The sequence below is a fragment of the Poecilia formosa genome, unplaced genomic scaffold (genome assembly GCF_000485575.1).
Source record: "Poecilia formosa unplaced genomic scaffold, Poecilia_formosa-5.1.2 Scaffold72, whole genome shotgun sequence".
Lineage (NCBI taxonomy): Eukaryota > Metazoa > Chordata > Actinopteri > Cyprinodontiformes > Poeciliidae > Poecilia > Poecilia formosa.
Window position 1 is genome coordinate 965,671 of NW_006800011.1, and position 23,677 is coordinate 989,347.

Below are 23,677 nucleotides of genomic sequence, written 5' to 3' on the forward strand. Positions count from 1 at the left end.
ACCATTGGTTTCCTTGTTTGTTGTTCTGGTTTCCGCTTCTGCCACTGGAAGTACTCATACAGGTTATAATCACTGAAAGGTTCTGGTCTGCTCTGCATCCTCAGAACCAGACATGGAGAAGCAGCATTCAGCTTCTTTGCACCACAAATCTGGAACAAACTTCCAAAAAAAACTGCAAAACAGCTGAAACACTGAGTTCCTTTAAATCAAGGCTAAAAACCCACCTGCTCTGTTGCTTTAAATTAAACATTTATCAACATTCTGATGTGTAATGATGGCTCTTCACCATCGTTGACTGTGTTATATGACTTTGTATTTTTTGTGTTTCTACGACGTAAAGCACTCTGAACTGCCTTGTTGCTGAAATTTGCTATATAAATAAACTTCACTGATTGATTGATGAGGTTAAATATTTTTATAATTGCTTTCACACCTGCCCTGTTTAACCAAACTGTAGTTCATTTGCCTAGAAGGTCCGATGTGATTGAGGAAGTGAGAACACGCGATCAAACTAATCCGGACCAAAAAGTGAATTCTGGTCCATCTGATAACGTCAGCCTCTGTTTGGTTGAAGTGAACTCTGGTGTAGTCCGAATGCTTATGTGAATGCCAAGTGGACCGGAAACCACAGACTATAACGCAGGGCATTCTGGGTAAATACAACATGCAGCACTAGTGCTGGAGAAACGGCTCAGAGTCTTTTACCAAAGACAAAGGGAAATCCTAGAACCGCTCAAATCGGACGGTACTCCGTTTTTGTTTAGGTTTTGTGAAGAAGGAAGTTGCGCTCAGTGTCTTCCTCAGGGGATTTAGTTTTGTTTCCTTCTGTGGTTCTTGGTGCAGCGCCACCACAGGCGAGGGGTGAGCAGGTCTTTCGGAGTTTGGTTCATATTAAACCAAACTCTTTCGTTTTTCCTCTGCGCTTTCACAGTGCTGTTTGAAAGTGAAGCACACCAGGTGAGAATTTTACAAATGTTGCAATTTCGGTCCCCAATCGAACAGTCTGCTGGACTTTCAAGTGTGAAAGCACTTTAAGAGTCACTTTGACAAAAGAAACCTTTTAAGTGAGAAGCACAATGTATGAAAAAAGGAGGTTTGGATTCCTCCTGGTCTGTTGGGGCTTTTAGGATTACCGTGACCTGGAGAGCTGCGAACCACAGCGACACGCACGTATCGTTACTCTAAATGCCTTTTTGTGGTGAAACAAAAGGCAGGTATAGGAGCCAGCTCGAGTCTGAGAACTGACTTTGTGAACACAGGCGAACACATTCCTTATGCATTTCTTCCCAGCAGCTCCACATTTCTTCACAGATGGAGTTAAATTATGCAGCACAAACTGTCTGGAAATGACGCTCAGAGTGGTGGCGGAGGTGGATGGTGTGTGGAGCTGTTTTCTCTTTCCATCCTGTTAACCTGTGGGAGGGAGGTTCTCTTTGCAGCTGGACCATTTTTTTTTATTATTATTATTAAAAGCATTTGACAAGAACCAAGTTTAACATACAACATGATAAAAAATGTATAAGTTAATTATGACCTTGTTTAGTTTGACAGTGTACTCTGTGTGAAAGTGAGCTGCCAGACTGCTTTGACTGATTTGGATGTCCTGGTTGTCTACAGTCAAGCTGATGATTAGAGAAGCTCTTTCTGGGAAAAGAATGATGTTTTAAGATGATTTCATTCTGATTAATGTTAAAGCCCAGACAATATTGAGACAGTTTGGGAAAAAGGCCGGAGGATCGGAGTTATGCAAGACTGTTTTAGTGAAAATGAAGCTCCATATAAAACACTGACCCAGATCTTCTCTCTAGCGTTGCATATCCAGATATTGGGGAGAATTTGAACATCACACCAAATGCCTATGTCTTTAAAGTACCAGAAAACCATTAAAAGCTCTGGACAGTTAAGGTTCCTTCAAGCTGAGTTGATTGCACTTTTGTAATGTTTCAAGCCAAAATTGCATCCATCATAGTGCAACATGCATGCCAAGCTGAATTTATACTACAGTTACATACGACGTGACAAATGCAAAAAAGGTTTAAAGCATGATAATAGTTCATCAGAATAATTTTACCCCCAAAAAACAAACTATAAGGTAACAGCAATCCTGATTTCTCATCCTGGATTGTTGTCATCTTTTTATTGTTTGGTTCCTTTCTCATTTATTTTCCTTGGACTTTGAGGAAAGATGGTCAATACCTTTGATAAATCTCTTTGTACCGTCTATTGAACATAAAACGGATGAGATTTCCAACACAGCAACGGTGGCATAAACGGAGCCTGACTGAGATGCCTCACAATTGAAACCATTTTTATGTGATTTTCTATCACACACACATATTCCACTGTTTCTTCTGTTCTCTTTATCTGCACAACCTTACCAGAACACAGAACAAAGGCCTGCTTTGTAGATCAGACTGACTGGAAGAGTAAAGCAATTTTATGTTTCTGAAAACTTTAACAATTGCACAGAGACAGAGCGATTATATCCTAAATGTCATGTTTCCCAGAATGAATCAGAGCGGTGACGTCTCCCCCTCTCTGGCCCATGATAGCTGCTGATAATGGTGTGCAAAATTCCCAGCCCCAGAGCGCATTCAGATCAAACCAGTCACCTATACTTCTTTCTCTTTGTGTTTCTTTGTGTTTAACTCTTTTCAGACAGGAAGTAACTTACATTGTAGCCAGGTAATAAACTGAACCTCCAGGGCAGGCATTTTATTAAAACGAGCTGAAAATGTATTTTATAACTTCGTCATAGAAAATATGTATGTGCACTTTTCTTCTGTTTTTTTTTCTGATTATTCACTTTTATTACACAAATAAACCAATTGTACAAAGATAACCCAACCCTGGTGGTGTCACTTATTGTGACACCAACTGGCACTGAGGCTTGGTGTTTTGTTTGTCAATTAATTGTTTTCTCTTCTTTTCTGAGTTGTTTTTAATTTGGGTTTTGATTGAGCCCCTCTGAAACCTTCACTTCGTCCTGACAAATATCCATGAAATGACGCTCAGAGTGTGTAAAGAAAATCCCTTCTAAGGACCTAAATTCAACCTGCATGTCCACGCGCCATCGTCACACCAGGGAGTTAAAACGTGTGAATGGCACTGAAATAATCAACTTCCCACTACTAAGCCAGCCTAACTACTCAGCTATGGAGAACAGTCACCATAGCTAGCAAAGCAAAAACTATCCTGCATGTGTTGAACTCGCTATATTGACCAGGTAATATTTAGAGTTTGCAGCAACATATTTTCCTACAAGATTTGAGATGCTTCTGTTGAACTACGTTTACCATATTTCCAGTTAGACTTCAGAGAATATAAATGCTCACAACACTCTTTAAACATAAAAATATATAACTTAACAGATTATGCTAGGATTATGCAAACCCTCTAATTGCCAACCAATTGCTTCCATATATGATGGCGCCCTCTAGTGGCGCCCTCTTAAGCTTCCAAAGAGATTTCCAGGTTTTTTAAAAAAAAGCCTGGAATCTTGAATCTGTGTGCAGCTACTTAATTATTCCCCTGGATGCGTTTTCCTTTGCCTCCTCCACCCCCACACCCACCTGTGGACCCCGCTCTCCTAGGGCCTTGTGGGTAATTTGCATTGATCACTCCCAGTGCTCTAATTTTCTTAGTGCGCTCTGCAGAAAGTGATGAGTTGCAGAGCCTCGATACTAAAAGAAACCACGTGTCAGCCTGCTCCTCTGTCAGCATGAAGCTGTAAGAAGATTAGTCATCAAATGACTTCTTGGCCTCTTCTCATGTTAGTGTCTCTGTTGGCCAATATTGCTCATGTTGGAGCTAAGAACATTATCCTCCAGGGTTTTGTCTCCAACTTCTGATAAACAGACTGTGCAGCTGGTGACAAAACACCAGGGATCTCTCACACTGCTGGATTAAATTTTGCTCCAGCTTTGAAGATATTCCTTTATTTTTTGTAAGCAATATTACAATGAAACAAATACAGTCTTCACTTACAATGCATTTAAAAAGCTATTGTTTGTAGCTAACCCATTTACTGCTGCTACGTAATTATTATTCATTACATCCCATTTTTCAAAGATTATTTCATATATTTAAAGTCTAAAGTGTAATCTGCAGTGCTGAGGGGTTACAGAAGGTCATTAAATTTAAGAAGTGCAGACATTATCATTAGGTATAGAAGTACAGACATGCACAATAATTGCAATATGGCCTGTGTTTTTGTAACGTATTTGTAAATATGAATATTTAATCATGCATTAGAGATCACTAAATAAACGTAACTTTATCATTCTACAGTCAGTAGATGTTGGTGAGGACATTAAAAACAACCGGCGTCACGCTGACATGGTCTGGCTGTCCCAGCAGGATCACCATGACAACAGACTGTAAGACGCTAAAACAAAGTTGAGGATAAACCAAATACGACGGACCTCCAACTGTTCATGGTTCAGTATTCTTACATTTGCACATTTTGCTGTGGAATTTAAATTATTTGTGGAAAACCCACATTTTCTTTTTCAGATTTTTTTTCCACATCACAGATTTAAAGTAATCAAAAGAAAATACAGTTTTGGAAAGCTAAAACAGAGTCATACTCAAAAAGTTAGAATTTGTGTTCAGATGAGACCCATTTGTCAGATTAAAAGTATTAAACATATTTTTCATTAAAGCCCAAACGCCTCTCGCCAACCTGCCATTAAAGTGGGTTTGCACGGCATTTAGTTCAAAGTCTTCTTTGTTCTGCATTGTGTCGTTTTGGTGAAACATCCAAACCTTTAGCTGGAGAGGAAACAGGATTCAGGTCCAGCTTACAGTGTCAAGATAAACTGTTTTTATTTTTTCCATTTCTTACAATGTTTACAATTATGGGCTAACTGCATTATTTGATATGCTAAAATGACTCGTTTCAGCTCAGTTAAAGGGAGGACTGACTCTTATTTCATATGCATCCAGGAGAAAAAAATGATTGCAAATGTAGCTCGAGCTTATTAAAAGTTTTTTCCTTCTACTGTTGTTTCCTGCCTGTGTTTATAAAACTCGCAGAGACCTCAGTGAGTCAAGACTATAAGACCAATTGTGGTCCAGCTGTTAAACTCTTCGCCATTGATTTCTTTTCGGGCTTGTTTGTGCCGGACCTGACGTGGGTGTGTTGAGCTGGAATCACTTTCTCCAAAGCACTCTGAAATGGAAAGCCTTGTTTCAGCCTCCCTGGACCAAATTAGATTGCGTCCTTGTGTCAAGGGGACTTGTTTTTCTGTTGAGTTTCTCTTTGCAGAAAGGTCAAAGTAGCAGGGCGAAGACTGTCCTGCGAAGACCTTTGTCACAGTTTATTTATGGGCATTCGGCAGCAGATAGGTGCAGCTACAGCCAGCTGATAAAGGGATACAGTGCAGTTAGCTCTCTGCCGCGCGGCGTTTCCGGTGCAGGTCAGAACAGGAACGAGTCCTGGGAGACCAGAAATGTATGATAGGAAATATTTAGGGAGGAGCGAAAACACAAAGGAAGAAAAATAAAGTTGAAGCTTGAAACGGAGATGAAAATACAGTGAAGGTAAAAAAAATAGGCAAATGCTGACTGGATGTTTATTTTTGCCCCCTCTGCTCAGAGAGCGGTGGAATAAATCAGTGTCAAACGCAGAGCTAATGTGAAACATGTGATGGTCAGTGCAGAATGAGTGATGACTATATTATTGAGCTATAAACTGCAGTCCCAATTCGACATCAGTAATGGTGTGCTTCCTGGACAGGTTTTATTCAGGCGTGAATGGAGGCTGTGTGTCAATCTGTGCTCCATCTGCACAACAGGGGGAGGAGGTAAAGATTGTTAGTGTGTTTTTGCATTTGTGATCTATTACAAGAATTTTATGTTTTGAATTTTACAGACTTTTCATGCAGAGATAAAAAATGTCAATGTTACCCTTGCATTCTTTGGTCAGCATCTTAACTTTGTTGTGGTTCTCTGTGTTATTTCAGGACGTTTCTACACTCCGATTCAGCTTAATTCCATCTGCAGAAGGTGAGGGAAGAAGGTAAAAAGGGAAATGTAGTGACAGTAAGACGCTAACCGTCTGAAGGCTTGGCTGAATTAAAAGGGCAGGCTGTGGCCTTTCTTATTCCCATGGAAAAGCAGGTCGAGCAGTGCCCACAAGACAGTCTTTGATGTCTCAGCCTTCAGCCGAAGCCACAGAAACCCTCCTGCTGTATCTTCAGGGATGCCAGGCGGCTCGATAACAAACCGGAATCATGAGTGACTGGAGAGATTGAGAAATAAACTATATTTTGTTGCATGGGGTGATAAAGGACAGAAATTCTTCATGCCAGTTGACATTAGATAACAGGTTATAGGAGCACCGTTTAATTTATTTATTTTTTAAAAGAGCGTGTGAGAAACCTTGTGACTGGAGATAAACATGCATGATAAGAGGAGAAGGGGACATTGACGGGAGCAGCAAGGGTGACTGAATGCTGTTGACACTGATGTACCCTCGAGTGGGCAAAGACTTCATGTACTTTTGTGGGGAAAAAGTTGAAACTGCTGCAAACACTTAGCTCCGAAAACCTGCAATAGTTCGTATTATTGCAAGATAAACTCGCAATGTTTTGCAAGAGTCGGAAATATTTTCCATTTCTATTCTACGAGACGGGAAAGTGACGAGACAGGAGATTAAATTTGCAGCTCTGAGTACGCCCAGAAGGGTCAAAGGCCGAGACATGAAAGCTGCTATTATCCCGGTGTCATTAATATCTGAAAGCTGGGGGGGAAAAAGATGTTAGACAGGAATAAAAAGAGCTGACAGACAGAAAAAAAGAATAAGCGCTAACAGCCAAAGAGGTTGTAACCTGAAGGAGGTAAATGTGGCTTTCAGGGTACATTGACTGCTTTTAAACAGCTTGTTGAGAGAAGAAGAAGAAGAAGAAGAGCTGCTCTTGACTGGAGACATCTGTACATCTGAAGAAAGGTGTGTGTTTATATTTGAACAATATAATTTACTCTCCTGGTGCATTAAAATACCACGTATATTTGAAAGGATCTGTTTGCCAGAGTTCAAATAACTAATTTGCACATAAAGGGAACTTTTCAGGCACAAGGTAGTCATACCTTGACCTTTACCCCATCACAAGTCATTCATAAGTGCCGATGTTTTTTAGTGTTTTCTGTGATGGAGCAAGAGAAAGGTGATAAGTCTGCAAGAAAAGCTAAAGTGTAACAAACAGCTAAATGCCTGAAAGTCAAATTTTGGTCGCATCTGACCAGAGCACTTTCCTCCTTCCATTTTCAGATGATGGATTGAATTGTTAACCTTGTGGTTTGATTTATAACCCTAAACATGTCTGTGAGCTCCTTCTTGATTACAAACCTCTAATCCCTTCACACAACAGCTAATTCTTTCTAAGATCGAATTAAATGTTACTAATTTGGTGACTTCCAAAAGCAGCTGGATTTCTTTCAGTGGTAAAGTGTGGAGAATACAAATACACACCAACTCTTGTAAAATGGGTTTATCTCTATTGCATAAAACCAAAACTGAATTCATGTTCTTGTCTTCTGCCTACAACTTGGCACGGGAGGTAATAAAGTGTCAGAAGTAACCATAATTTTGGCTGTGAGGTATAATTTCAGCTTGATCCAAGTCCAAAGCTCTGACTCATGATGACATTCTCAAATGCACCTGCATCAAATAACTGCTTTTCGACCCATTATTGGTGACAACTCCAGAGTTTTTCTGTCAAAATGACATTTTTAGACAGCAAGGCCAGCTTTTCTTTGTGTCTTTGTGCCAAGTGGCCACAACACCAGGAAATAACTGTGGAAGAAGTCAGACTCTGTGACTGCACGTATTTTAAATAAAAAATAGCTCACCCTTTGTCTCTGCACATACAAGGTAATTTATTCCCGGTTCTCCTTTTTCCTCCCGCCTGCGTGGCTGTCAGAAACACTCTCTGCGCTGTTGGATGAGGTTAAAAATTATTTAAAAACCCGAGCTTTCAGCATCCTTTTCTCCCCCTCAGACATGGTTAGAGCAGGTTTTTGACTCTACAACCTTGGTTCTTCTTGGAAAAAGAGAAAAGAAATAGAAAACCCACTCACGCTGGAGAGGCATGTCTTTGAAAACAGATTCTGGAAGGCCATTAAGAATCTGCCAAAATAATTTGAGTAAGGGTCATTTTACAAAGGAAGAGCTAACTATGGCTTTATCTGAAAAATAGATGGCAGAGCATGAATTGCACCCAAGTTTGCCACCAGTTGATGGGGAAGTGAAAAGAATAACTGACTTCAGACTCGAAAGATATTTATTTTAAAAGTGAAAAGTGCATATTAAAAACCATGATAACACTCAGTAACTCTACCAGATTTATTCAACATGTTGATTTTCATATGTTGTCCCCAGCAGATAAAAGGACACTGCCTATTTTAAATCTGATTTATTTGGTACAATGCACACTAATTAACATTTTTGGAATTGCCAGAATTAGCCTAAAGGCTGTTTATCTTCCATTTTTCCTGTCTATTCGTGTCTTTTTTTCATATTGTTTAGGAAAAATGCAGCTTGGGAAGTTGAGATACATACTTGACACGCTATTGGTTGGCCTTTGCAAATCAGCCAATCCAGGAGTGCAATTAATATTCCTTGTTGCTGATTGGCTGTACCTCCAAACATAAAAATAAGCAAGGCTTTTGTATAGAACTTTTTAATTTAAGTTGAATAGTAAACTGAGCTTAAAGCAATGTTTGATAATTAGGATCAACTGCAACTGAAACCATCTTTTGTAAAGTGCGATATATAAATAAACTGAATTGAAGTGAATGAGTTTTAATCAAGAACTAGGTTTTGCTCTAAGGTGACGTTGAGACAAAAGAAATGAAAGACGCCTCTGCAGATGTTCAGTGTGTAAAAAAGCATTAAATCGAGCACAATTTGCAGAGCAGTACCGGTTCCCAAGTTTCTCCATCCTACACTTCTTCATGTCAACCTGCTATGCCATCTTAAGACCTGACGTGACGCGTTAAACCCAACCTGTGCTTCATCAATCATGATGCGCTTGTAATCAAATGGTGGAATTATGAAAAATGGAGCCTGTCATAAGAACGAGCCTCTGTGTGCGGGATGCTGCCGACTGTCAGACTGCGAGGCCACTTCCACTTCATCAAACAAAGTCCTCCGCTCGGATTTTAAGACTCAATGCAAGATTAAATTACTGGTTAAAATGCAAATTCCTTCGCACTGCATCCCCAACCTGAGAGAACCTTATGTGAGTGCCGGTGAATTACATCCAAAGAGGATGAAGTGCGGTAAACAACTTTACCTCATGCTTGGCCTTGACATCGCATCTATTAATCATTAATTTTCTTTTTGTCTGTCTTGCTCAGCATCTGTCATCTGCCTTGTGTCTGGATGCTGAGCTGGTGTTATTAATGAATCCAAGCACATCCCCCTAATGAAACTGTCAAACGAGTTTTCAAACCAGCATTCTGCAGATGTATGGACGAGTGATGAGAACAATTTCTATCAAATTTTATAGATACTTTGATGTTGGCGCCTCTAAAAACAATTGTCTAATCCACTGAACGTTTTAGGACTTTGTCATGTGGTCACCTCAAACCTCTGTGTATCTACTGCAGTCAATTACTGTGAAGGGCATTAAGTCTGATACTTATTTGTCTTATCAGATGGAAAACCGTATAAGTGTGTATCACTTTACAGTTTTCTTACTTAATACCCCAAATACGTTGTGATAAAATGTGTAAAAAGGTCTGAATACTTTATGTGTAAATATATTGGACAAAGTGTTTTAAGTTCTCGATAATAATGTAAGAGTATGAATTCCAAGAGTTTAAAACTGAAGCCTCACAGAAAGAAATTGCACTTAAATGCATATTAGTATAATTTTAGGCGGCGCTGTAGAAGTGGTTGCTTATTTTTTGAACAAAATAAATATACCAAATTCACAAGAGTCATTGTATTCCCTCTGTTACTTATATGTAGAAACCACTTTCACCTTCTTCCCCTGAGGAAGCTGCCGTCACCTGAAATTAGTGTGTCAGTTTTTCTACTAATAGGTGCTGGTGGCAGCTCCAGTCAGGGAAAGTGTCTTTCAGCTGTTACTTAAATCTGAGTTCTCCTGACAATCGTTTTTCTCATTAACTAATGTTGTGTGTCATGTTATTATAGTTTGGGTACACAATAAAAATGTAAAAACAAATTCTGTGACTATACATGTAGGGTTTTCATATTAAACAGTCTAAATGCCATTAAAAGTCAAATTAGACCTGTGGCGTAGTTTAAATTTCTATAAAAGATGATTTATTGTTTATCTTGTAGGGATGCAAATCTTTCGGTGTCTACCCAATCGATTCCGATTTTTAGGGTCACAATTTGATTCTGAAATCAATTTTTCTGTCCAGAGATTCTGCTTGAATTTTGTGACTGACAAGATTCTGTAGCTCAAAGCAGTTTTGGTACATTAAAAGAAAAAATCATTAAATGTGCTCTCAGAGTATTATGGTACATCTCTGCTTTTGAATATTTCATTAGGAATTCATATACAAGATGCATGACAGATAAACTTCATGCTGATCCAATTTCTGGCCCAATTACAGTGCTGTGTAGTCACTCCCTGCTGACCCAAAGATCTTTTTGTGCCATTATTATCTTTTCTTTCTTCAAATATAAAGGGAAAAAATGTCTTAAAAGTATAAGGATAACGATGTCTCTTAGTACTCAGATGTTTTGATGAATCTGTATTTTAAGTTCATTGTGTCAAATGTTCAAAACTACAAACTTCTTCATCATCTTCTTTTTCTTCTTCTGTCTGTCAAACCTGTCATTTCTGAGCAGCTGTGTCTTCTGAACTCTCACTGATCTGAATGGCTATTAGTAAAAGAAAAATCTTCTTTTGAAGCTCTTGCAAACTGAAAACAAAAGATTAAAAAGAGAGTAAAAAAAATCCTTTTTACATATAACATATCAGTCTGTGGAGCTTCAAAGGCATCTATATCCCCCTTTTTATAGCTACTTATCAAAGAAAAACATATTTTGCCCAAATCTGAGCAGATTAAAGCAACTTTTACAGCTGACTTCAAAGTAAGCATAGGCGGGGGGAACATATCTCTAGTATAATGACTTTACACGTTCAAGCTTTTATTAGTTTGCGTGGTGAAGAGCAGAAATACTCCTAAAGACTTCCTTGTGCTCTTCTGGTACAAACAGCCGAACTCTTGTTTTTTCCTCAGGCACAAATACAGAAAGATCAAAGATAACGTTAAAATTTGGAGATGAGCAAAGCAAATCACATTTCTACATTATGAGGATGAGCTCTGGGCGTCTAGCCTCAGGTTTAATATAAAAGGCCCAGGTTGTGTTTCAACTCTAACAATGGTTCAGTAATTATAAAAACGGATAATAACAAAAATATCAATGTTCAGTGCAGCTATTCAGCAAAATGTGTTTTTTTTTTTAAGAAAGCGTTTTTGTGTAGTGAATTTAGTGTTCAGATGTCAGTCAGGGTGCAGAAAGCAGAGCACAGAGAGTAAAATAAAGGAGGAGGACATGAATATCAGGACTCCAGAGTGATTTGTTGGGTGGATGAGCAACATTTTTACAGAATCTGACTTGGATTCAGGAACATTTTCATTCAGTCAAAAGCAATTTTCACTTGAGCTTATAGCTTTGTCAGAAGATGTCCCAGATGTTTGAGCCTGACTCTGGTGATCCAGGAGGCCATGATGCTGATGCAGAGCAATAATAAAAACGACAGCACAACTTAAACCGGTGCCAATATATTTATATTCCTCTTTTATTGTGCTGAGTTGTAGATGCCAGTCTGATGTACAGCTGAAGGTGTCCTTTCCAGTTCACTCTGGTCCTTTTGTGTCACTTCCTGTTTTGATCTTGATTTTTTTTTGTAATCTCCAATTTATCCAGAAACTTAACGGCATCCTGGTGTAGATTTCTGGCCCTCAGAACATAATTCACAATTTATAATACCAAAAAAATTGACAGGTGAACTGCATGTTGTGTCAATTTGTCTAACAGAGAGAAAACTGTCATTTAAAACCAATCTTTTTTTATCTCTGGATATTTGTTAGTGACTTACTTCAATGAGAATTTTAATTGAATGCGACATTTAAGTCAGTCTTTTAGATTCATAACAGCAATTTTGGTCCAATGTCAGGATTTTGTCTTTAAACCTTTTAATTAAAACATCAAAGCAATAAAAAAAAGCATCTTAAGACTCAGAAGGTTTTTTTCTTGGTGGAAGAAACAGACGCATTGAACTGACTGATAATTTTAATAAACGTGCTCCAGGTTACCCAAAGGAGATGATATAAACCTAAAATCAAAAGCATAACAGGAAGATGCACAAAACATAGAAAAAGGAACTAAAAACAATAAGATACAATGAAGATTAAATGAAAAGGTGTAAAACTCAGAGTGACATAATGATTATTAGTATTTTAACAGTTCAAACACCAAATATACCTTCATATGCATTATTATGGACCATGGAAAGCATCTTGGCTCAAGAACCACAGAATCCAATCAGAAGCGAGGAAAATGAAAGGTGCTCCTGGATTGGCTGCAAATAGAAGCTGAAGAAGGATTTGGCTTTCGCATTTCAGCTTCCCAAACAAGGGAGATTTTTCATGAATAATTTGGAATCACATTCCACAAATATCTGCCAACGCTGAACCTTGAACAGGTCAGCTGTACAACAAAACCGTCCTGTAATCGATTTATAAACCAGATCTGGGAACAGTTTCATACTCAACTTAGTCGTGATTTAGGTGCAAACTGGAAAACCAGATCAGATCATCTGTGAGCTACACATGGCAGAAAGAGCAGCACATCTGGACACAGACCACAGCTAAACGATTACTTTATCTGGGTTACGACACAGAAGTATGAAATCCTGACTACCGAGTTTAAATGAAATGTAACACCTAAACAGTACAGATCAGACACCAAATACCCACATATGCTGACATCAAGTACTGTATATCCTTCTTCTTGAGTCATGGAGGTTTATTGCCAACAGAACCAAGTGTTTTTCACCGTATTTAAAACTTAATGGGCCTCGCCTTCTTTTAAACACACATCTGTGTTACGTGTCTCTTGGCTTTGACCAAAGCAGGACTTTTTCTACTGATAATGGCCTTTGAAGCAGTCAGCTCCGCTGGTGTGGGTTGATCCAATCTACTTTTACATGTGTGGTTTCCAAATGAACATGCTTCACATAGCTGAACAACCTCCTCGGCTTGACAAAAGCATCTTATCGTTTTCTGGTAAATGCTCAGCAGCTTAAACCAGGCGTGTTGAAGCATCGAAGAGGCGCTCTTTTGGTATCCTGGGTGAATCCAAAGGCTTCAAACTACTTTTTCTCACTAAAACTTCCTGCTGTGTTCGGTTTAACCTGTTGTTTCCTCCCACATCCATCAGCTTTACAGCATTGATTACCTGATTAACATTTACTGGCCCCTTTACCGGATGGAGAGGCAGCTGGGCCTGGCCTGGATAAAAGAAGGAAAAGGTGCTTTACTTCATTAGCCGCAATGGACAGAAAGTGTGTGTGTGTGTGTGTGTGTGTGTGTGCGTGTGTGTATGTGTGTGTTCACCTGATTCAGGTCTGGAAGGCTTGGGAGAAGTTGCAGCACAGCAGGAGGACACCAGCTGGTCACACACTCTGTAAAAGTTGTGATTTCACCTGGACACTTAGCATGGGCGTTTCATCTGCGAAGGCCGGCTCTCTCTGGGACTTTGCTCATTAGGAAGGTGTTGCTTCTTCATTTCTGATGAGGACGCCAAGAGCACCTTGAAAAACATAACGCAGTGAGAATACGGTGGTCTCATGCTAACTGGATGAATTCAATTTAATAACATTCCTTTTTTCACTTGGAATATTGATATTTCTCTGCTTTTGTGTATATGTTAATAGTAAATTTACATCCTTGTAGACAGCCATAATTAAAGAAAATTACACCCTGCATCACGTCAGGCTTGTAATGACTTAACAGCCTGTGGAGAATCTATATTTCATCCACTTGTTTCTGTCATAGAGGGAAATCTTCACCTTTTGGCCCAGTTCTCTCTTCGTCGTTGCAGACGCCGCACCAATCCACCTATTGATCCTTCCTTCCTTTTTTTATCATTTTTGAACAAACCCTGAGGTACGTAAACTCCTCCACTTTGGCAGGAACTTGTTTAAACACCAAATATACCTCAACATGCATTAGTTCACATAGTTTAGACTATTGTAGCACCACAGCAGATGATCACGTCTGGAGTTTTGGAGTGGCTGGTTTGTTAGTGAGCTCTTGAAACCAAAGTCAAATTCCTTGTTTTGCACACAACCTGGAATTTCTAAAGACCTGGAACATCAACCATGAACATTCAGCTAAAGCTACACTGGAACAGTTTGAATTAAACTGTTGGAACGGCCTAGTCAATGTCCAGAGTTAAATCTGGGTAGAAATCTGACTCTCCATCTAATGTGAGCATGAGCTATTTTGCAAAGAAGAATGTGGAAAGTTTTAAGTTGGTATAATTTGAAATCCAAGTTTGTAATTTCACATTGCCTTATGTTGATGTGATGTATTATCCCTACTACTTCTGAAGGGATGAAGGTTCTGGTTTAGGAGTTGAAGTTTAGCCATGCAATGAGTTAATGTCATGGGTTTCCCCTGCTTGGTTTGGCACAAATGATGCACAAACTGAGTATTAATATGACTGTTTTCTGCTTTAAAACATCCACAAATCATTTTATTAGCATATTCTCCTTTTTATGCAAAAAAAAATAAATAAAATGATGGCAAACTCCGTATTATGCTTATGTGAGCGTTCCTTGAAACTCTTGATAAGACCAGATGCTTGTTCAATACTTGTGTATTAGCAGAACTGAGACGTTGAGGCTTAAGTGGCCTCAAGAAGGTGGGAAAAAAAATTCAGTGGAAAATCTAAAATCAAATGTATATTTAGTCAGAAAATAGTAGAATTTCAATGCAGTTTTGCTGAAACTATATGAAACTATATTGCATTCTATCTGGAGCGTTTCGAGAAGAAAGCAATCATGCGGTTTCACTGCCTGCTTGCTGAAATACGATTCCTGAATGAAGCAGAGGAAATTCATTCAGCCGCGTCCCTCCCTGTCTTTATCCCCAGTATGACTCCTGATTCCTTTCTGTGTGCCCGCATATATTAGGCTTAAACGTCCGTCTCCAATGGCCCTACATGTGTGGTGCAGGCGAGCACCAGCTGTGGCCCCCAATCTGCTCGACCAAAGCATTTAGACCCCTAAACGAAATGGAGAGAAAAGCAACAGCAGGCGCAGAGATGGAGATTATAGCTTGTTTCAGTTTGGCTGTCTGGATGCATGTTTTTCTTTATTTCTGTGTGTCTTTCCTTCACTATATCACGAGTTAAGACCCATCTGCCAGGACATCATCCATATTCCGTCTGCATCCTTTAGCTTCATGTGACTGTGCCGCACTTTGATCACTTCTATTTAAATAAAAAGTCAACAAACAGGCTCAAGGCTCTGTGCTCTGTGTATTGTACATGTTTGATTTGCATTCTTTGCACAGCAAATTACCCAAAAGTAAACAATGTTTCACATTAAGCTGCAAATGATAAAAGTTTTGAGAAAAGTTTGACTCCTAATGGTGAGGCAGAGATTCGGAGGACGAACGGTGATGTGTGAGCTGCCAGGCGCTCAACCTTTAAACTAAGAGCTGAAACAACGGCTTGATTCAAGCTCCACGTTTCCCCGCTGGTAGGGAGAGATCGGCGAGGTGCTGGAAATCATGAATAATTCAGGGATAATAATTTAAACTTGTTTCCCCATTTGTATGAACGTATCCTGTTTTTACTCGGTTTATAAAAGCCGTCCGTTTGTCAGGCACACAAAGCCATATTCCAGCTGATTGGATTTAAATAAACCACTGGGAGATTTGTAAAAACATTTTTTTCTTTTTTAAATAAAATTTGTTCAGGGACTGAAATTAACAGCTTACAAAAATAAAACAAAAAAAAAACATTACATATTTGTGAGTCTGGTGGGGAATATGGACGTGGTGATATTGTGCCAGAAATGAAAGTGATGAGAATTATTCCTGTTTTCTTTTAGGTAAATGTACTACTGTAACTGCATGACCGTCAGAGTCCTACAAACACAGATATTGATCTTGAAAATCATACCTATTAGTAATATTCAACACCAATCGTATAAAGAAGTGTGATCTGTATCACTAAGCTGCACAAAGCAACAACATTTAATCAGATTTTCAAATTTAATGACATTTATTGATAATCTTATTGAACAAACAGTGGAGAAAAAGTAAAACTAACCATTTTGTGGGTTTTTAAAAATTAATTTTAAAAATGTATAACCATAAATGGTGCATTAAATGTAAATGCCCACCTCTGTTTCAGATTTGTAATTCATTGCCATAGTTAAGTATTGACCAGAAAAGATGTGCAAAAAAAAAAAAATCTGAATTCCCAGAAACTACCTAAAACATGCCAGTAATCAGAAGGCAAATGTAAATGCTGCTGTGTGTAAATCAGTATAAATTCTCATGTGATGACAAAAATTACAGTTATAAATTCCTTAAAGGATCCACAACAAGTCGGCACAAATATGTTCTCATTTTCCTATTAACCAAAAAAGTTTCTGATTAGCTAATCAGGTGCATCTGATTCTGGCTGATGCTTTTCCTCCTAAATCCAACAGAGTAAGCAAGGGAGCTTTTCAACTGGACTGACAATCATGAACACATTCAGTTTCCCATGATTAAGTACTCTGTTTGGCATTCACTGTTCAATTAGATAAACATGAAATCCAAACTTGCATTTGTGAGCAGAATAATCCTTCTGAAACTCATCTCTAGAGCTGATGGAGCACATTTCTCATTTTGACATCTCATCTGAAGTTGGAGTTAAAAATGGGTCTCGGTCGGATCTGAGTCCTTTCTTTAACACGTCCTCCATTACTATATATGTTATTACTACATAAGTGTATCTTTGTAATGCATTATGAAAGACAGTTTATTTTCTTTTCACTGTTTTTCTTCCTAGTTATTCAATATCACACTTGCAGTTGATTTTTAGAAATGTGGCCTAACCTGAAGAGTTGAAGCCCCATCAAACCTAATGAATATCTAATATGAACAAAGTGCAGCATTCAAGGATTTCACTTTATTCTTCTTGCAGATGATGAACAAATCCGCACTCACCACCCAAACAAATGATCAACAACCATGGATTGTAGCTCACTTTCAGAACAATGCTTCACACACTTTATTTCATAGAAAAACAAAGCAAAGGATGAGATTCCAGGTTTTATGTTTTTAGACAGTCTGGTATAATTTTTCACTTAGGGTAGTCTTTATGTAATGTGGGCCAGAGTTACAAAATGTAAATGTAAAGAACTCTATAGTTATAATGCAAAAAGTTAAAACAATGAAAGCATTCAACACTGTAACAAATATAGAGATCTAATCATTCTGACGTCTTTTTCTGCTGATATAGATGCACAAAAGTTTATTTTTTTAATTTGTGTTGATTGGAGTATCGAGTTTCATATATATTATTTGACATTTATCTTATTTTCCAGTTTCACAAGAAAACTGGATGTCTACAACTATGCAGCTTCACCTTGCTTCATTTGTGAAAAATATATTTGTGTGTACAAAACTCCATGCTTTTAAGTTTTAAAATACTAGTCAATTTTCTTCAAGTTGAAATGAAAATGTGGCAGGACTCGTTTTCATATCAAACAAATCATTTCCTGAGTAAACTTTGCCCAGTACCCCCTGCTGAGCAAAGGGTCTGTACTGATACAGCATGACATATTTCCATCCTCATCAAGAGCTCATATTTAATGCAGAACTGACCCTGGAAATGTGTCCATATCCACTGGAATTTAATGCCAATGTCTTCAGATTATTTGTCAAATGTCTGCTCATTCATGGATTTTCTTTTCTAAGAGCATTTTTTTTTAAATGCAGCTTGGGATGCTGAAATCAGAGCAATGCTACTTGACTAGCTCTTGGTTGGTGTTTGTAAAGCAGCCATTCCAGGAGTGCAATTTATTTTTCTCTAAAATGTTACAAAAAACTCTGATTGCGTATTGTAAAACTTCTAACACTAAATATACCTTGATGTGCATTAATAGAAACCACATTATCACTACTAGAAGCCGTCGTCTTCAGCGTTGGGAGTACAGCCGCTTAGCGCCAAGGGAAATTAAAGGCGCTCCTGAGGCGACTGTTTTGCAAACGCCAGCCAATAGCATGTCAAGCAGCATTATGCCTGGGTATTTCACCTTCCCAAGCTGCATTTTTAAAAATATTTTAGATATGCTCCACAAAAAAAAAAAAAAAAAAATCTGTGAATAAGCAGAAAAATCCTTGAATATCTAGCAGCAAATAGTCAGGCTACACTTTATTCCCTTTGCTATTCATGCCTTAAAATCTCCCAGAATGACCTGGAGGGTGCGCCAAAGAAGACCCCCACAATCTGAGATTGGTTGGTTCTGTCTCTGTCCAAAGACCCCCACAGCGCTCAGCTGACTATGACTGCAGCTTTCTCAGCTGGCAGCTTAGACCAAAACTGGAACCCAACTATCCAGAACAATATTGTGCAAAACGGGGCAGGAGAAAGGTCACACACTTTCTAAAATGTGAACCGCAGAGTACCAGCAGGCATACAAGGTTAGCAGTGAGTGAATAGCCATTGTCAGCTGAAGTACTTTCAGTATTTCAACACTTCATTGTTGAAATACTCAACAGAAAACCTTCAGAATAAGAATTTGATGCAGTATTCACTTGAATAGCTCTGGTCTTGCAACACAACATGTCCCTCACCTTCTGTTGAAATTTAAAAACCAAAAGTCTCACACATTTACCAATGGCAGCTTTGCATTATAAATCACCCTTTGCATTCAATGAATGATGATTTTAACAATTGACATAGCCGTAATCAATCATGGATGGATGCATTAGACGCATATTGGTGCATTTAATCACAGCAAAGTTCAGATATTTGATAAAACTTCCCATTTATCTCAAATTGTCTTCCATCAAAGTATGAACAGCTTATGTATCTTGTGCAAAGATGATCAAAACAGCCGTTGTGAAGCTGAAACTACAATTATTCAGATCAAAACAATTGATGTGACGAAAATACAGTGTAACAAATGCGCATAAAGTTGCACTGATGGTTTTTCCCCTGCCTGTTTTTTGTCCCTTTTTTTTCCTTAAAAGCACAAAACCCACACGTGATCAGGCTCCAGGACGATGGAGAAAATAATTATAATGTGGCCATCATCATTCACTGGCACCACTGGAGGCTGCCTAAGAGTAATGTTTTCATTGTTCCCACTAAAAACAGACAGCTCATTAGTTTTCAAATTACCACTTGCTGCTAATGTGGAAGTAGATAACAAATCAGCAGCAGAGATGCTGACGAAGGGGGTAGAAGTGGTGTAAATGAATAGGATACAGCTGGGATATTCAGTTGTTTCAGAAATTGTGACTAAGTGATGCATTTACCATAAAATCAGGCATGTGGACGTTGCTTTGCTTCAGATTTAACTTATTTCTACTGGGCTGGATTCACGTTCCAAAAGTAGGATAAAGTGCAAGACGGATTTACTTTTCAGGATCCTTTTCCAGTAACCCTAACTAATTTTTCTGCCTAAGGCATGAGGGAGCACTCTGGTAGGAATTTAGCCCAGATAGCTGCTCTGGCATGGGAGTTAGTACTGCTGGACCCTAAACCAGGAGCAGTGCTTACATAAGACATCTGAGAAATATCATAGTGGTGTGCCGAAGCATCCCTCCGCCCTCCAACATATTTTATTTGGGAATTATAACAAACCAACCCAAGGTAGACACAAAGAAAAGAAAATACGGTAGTTTTTGATATATGCTGTTGTAATATGTTTAAAAAAAAAGGTTCAAGCAGTAGGAATACTTTTCCATGGAGTAACATGTAAATGTAAATCAAAAGCTAATATTGTAGATTCCAGCAGACGGTTGGAGCCTCAGACTTGTTACATTCAAAAAGCAGGTCCAATAAAAGTTTCCTTCAACACTGAGGTGTATTGTCCCCACCTGTCAACTGTACCTTTCAATAGCCTACTGGACCACCATTAGGCTGTGGAGTGGCAGAGCATATTAAAAAGGTCATGTTGCTTAAAATTCAAGGCATTGGAGGGAATAAGAAAAACCTAATTTCATTGTCATGTCATTTAAAAAAGTGAAGAAACTGCCATAATTATCTATAATTTTGCAAGGTGGAAAAATCTATTTTTGACAGAAATATTTTAACATGAGATATATTCCCAATGACTACTGTGAATAACAAAATGATGGGGTATGCAGTGTAAGTGGCTTGGTGGCTGCAGCAGAGTGCTGGTTTAATACTAAGTGGTTCTTCAGACTGTAGACGTGTCATCACAGAGAACAAACATCATTAAACTTATTATTCATTGCAGTAGCTTTGCAGAGGCTCCTGATGGAACATTAATAACAGTCTACTGAGAGACGCATCACTCTTCAGTGACTCTAAAGAGGGGACTGAAAAGCGTTCTCATTGACTCGGCCCCCTCCCCAAAGCACATTAATGATCATCGTTATTTCCCCTTTGTTCGTCATCATCCACATTCTTCCATTGACAACAGAGCACTAATATCCTCTTTCTGTGTGCAAAGATGTAAGTTTTGTGAAGCTTTTTTTCCCCCCACAGTGTTACCCCAAGACTCACAGCAGGAGGGAGACTTATTAAAGGTGGGAAGAAAACTCGGTCGAGAGATCTCGTCTCTGTCGTCACTTCTTCAAAAAACCACTTTTTCTTCAAATCCCAGTCAGTCATTTAGCTGAAAATTACCAGCAGGGAAATATAGATTTACAAATGTAAAAAAATGAGACTTTTTTTTTTCTTTTACCCCCATCTGTGCTTCTTTTTTAGCTTGTCAGCTGAAATTGCCCTGCAGGCACCAAGTGTCGCTCAACCGGCTTTAATTCTTTTTTGACTTCGTGGTTTTCCCTTAGCTGACGACTCAGTCCCTGCCGAAGAATCTTAACAGGAAAAAGAAGGTTCTGTCCTAGACATTGAATGGACTCTTCTGGTTGCTTTACTTTAAAGTTGCTTTTCTAACTCATAAAATTTGGAGTTTACGCCTCAGTTTCTAAACATTTTAGTAAGTAAGAAAGCAAGTTTGAGGAACTACACAGTAAGTTCTAAGATCATTTAATGGAAATACCGTTTAAGTTCAGGAAGGTAACATGTAAATTCCATAAAAGCTATTCTAAAGGAGATTTATTTTGTTAAATTTACATTTTGTAACTTTATTGTACTTACATTTGAGTCTCTACTGCTTCTAAAATCCATCCCAGCGCTTAAATAAAACCACCCATCTGTTTTTAACAATAGGTTCGTGTTGTTTGCTGTCTGTATAATGAGCAGTTTCAAAATCCTTCTCAGTTTAGCACCTCAAATCAGAAAGGAAAAGATAAGTGTTTTGTTGTTGACTTGCCATCCAGAAACTACTTGCTGAATTCTTGGTTGTGCAGGAGGCTCCACTTCTGCTGTTCAAAGAAGTATAGTTGTATAATTGTGCATCTGTTCGCAGCCATTTTTACATAAATGTATATATGTTGAGGCCAGAAGCAACTTATTTGGAGTTAAAGTGGCAAGACATCCTAAAACAAGTCATTCTGAAAGAAACTCAAAATAATCAGATCAGAATTAAAGCTCATCACCTAATCAGTGTTTAGAGTAAGAAATGTAATGAACATGTTTTGTAAAAATCATAGACCTAGCCTAACCTGTTCAATAAAGCATAATAGGTCACATTTAAAGTACCTAGACATTAAATATTATTTTTTATTCTATCCATTATTTCTTCAAACTGAAGAAATGACATCATATCAGGAACTTAAATGACTTGTTTGCTTACTTGTCACTAATATTTCTTCATTACAAAGCCATGCTTTGGGGGAGATACAGATGAATATTAATGAATTACTCTTCAAAAACAACTCACTGAAAGGGTCATTACATTTATTCACCAATTACTTAACAAAAGTGAATAATTACTGTAGTCGTTTCCTTCATCACTCAGCCAAGCCTCCATCAAAGGATTATTTTAGTCATAATGACTATTCTCCCTCCCAGGTGCTGATGTTCTGTTTGAGTCTTTAACGTCTTTTGAGTAATAGTGCAACGCACTGATGCAACAGCAACAGGCAATAAAAGCAGCAAACCCTGCAAATGAAGATTAAAAGGCCATTTAAGTTCTTGTAACGGGAACATCGAACCCAAGCTGCTTTTAAAACTGCTGCCACCTTCAGGTAAGGGCAGCATGTTGACTTGGTGGACTAGGATTCACTAGCAAGGTAAAATAAATAAATAAATAAATAAAAATGAGTGATTGTCTTAATGACATAACAGTGGGAAGATAAATACCTGGAAATCCAGCCAATTATCGATCATTCATCCATCTGTCCGCCTTCACCCGCCTCCATTAACTCAGGCTTAGAAAAATCAACCACAAAAAAAACCCCTTTTATTTGTTATTATTAAAATGGAGAGGGAATTCCTGGCCATCCTGGACTACAAAGCTACAGAATCTGGACCTAAAGGTTTAACCTCATACAGGGCATGTCATTCAAGGTGATGATAGTGATGACGGGCGAACATTAATCCTTTTCCGTAGAACATTGGCACATTACGTTTGAGTTCCTTTTATTCTTTTACCTGTGTAAGATTGACTATTACCAGATCCCCCTTTTCACACAGATGACTTCCTCTGTTTTAAATGTCAATAACACAACCTTGCAAACACAGACAAGTCAAAGACCTTGAACAGAGAGGCTGCCAATCACATCTGCCTTTTGGTCGACCGTGAGAGCCAGGCTGGACCCTGATGAAGTGCCTGTCGATGCAAAGACGAATCCTAACCTCTTAATAAATCAGTCCCTTCTTGCTGCTTTGGAGTGAACTGGAGGCTTTTATCTCCAGCTGGACCTTCTTACAAAAAGCAATTTGTCATTGGCTCATCTGAATTCAGTCCATAACAAGTGTAGAGCTGAACAGATTGACATCTCCATCAGCCGATTCTCCAAGAGCTCACGTCGTCTTGTTTTGGGTGTTTGTGTTCAGAGGGAATAGAGGGCTTCCTGTTTCTCATGCAACAACAAGGCTGATGGCTGCACAGGGCAAACTAATGGAACAGTGTTGAGCTTTGGGCTTTAAGGATTGAGATGCAGGGAATAAGGCTGGAAAGATTCATCACCGCTGCGCTCCTCAACTAAATCCAACGAGTAATGATACTCAAGTGACGTCTTCCCACGCCGTTTCTCCTGTGGCATTCGGCTCTGGATATTATTCGTTCTGTGTGTGCTGGCAGCAGGAGCATGTTAAACAAAGAGCTCTGAGAACACAGTGCTGGGCTGGCATTTAAGAAATTTTAGTTTGAAAGTTTCATTTGGTTACATTTGAGGGTAGATTACAAACTACGTCAATTTTATTTAACAGTGCAGCACAGGTCAGTGTGGTCCAGTACACCATTTTGTCCTTTTCTGTTGTAAAAGTGGCCAGTACAACCAACCTGCACTGCAGGCTGAAGGGAGGAGTTATGTAGAACTGAATAATTCTTCACAAAATACAAATAAAAATTGT

The 23,677-nt window shown here is 38.6% G+C and overlaps 1 long non-coding RNA gene across 1 annotated transcript; it reads right to left on the reverse strand.

The window, feature by feature from the left end:
• Nucleotides 1-12,268: 12,268 nt before the first annotated feature.
• LOC107836651 (uncharacterized) lies at nt 12,269-13,798 on the reverse strand. Its single transcript, XR_001662595.1, has 2 exons — nt 13,609-13,798; nt 12,269-13,503 (listed from the first exon to the last, which is right to left on the reverse strand). It is a non-coding gene; the product is annotated as an uncharacterized LOC107836651 (long non-coding RNA).
• Nucleotides 13,799-23,677: the final 9,879 nt, after the last annotated feature.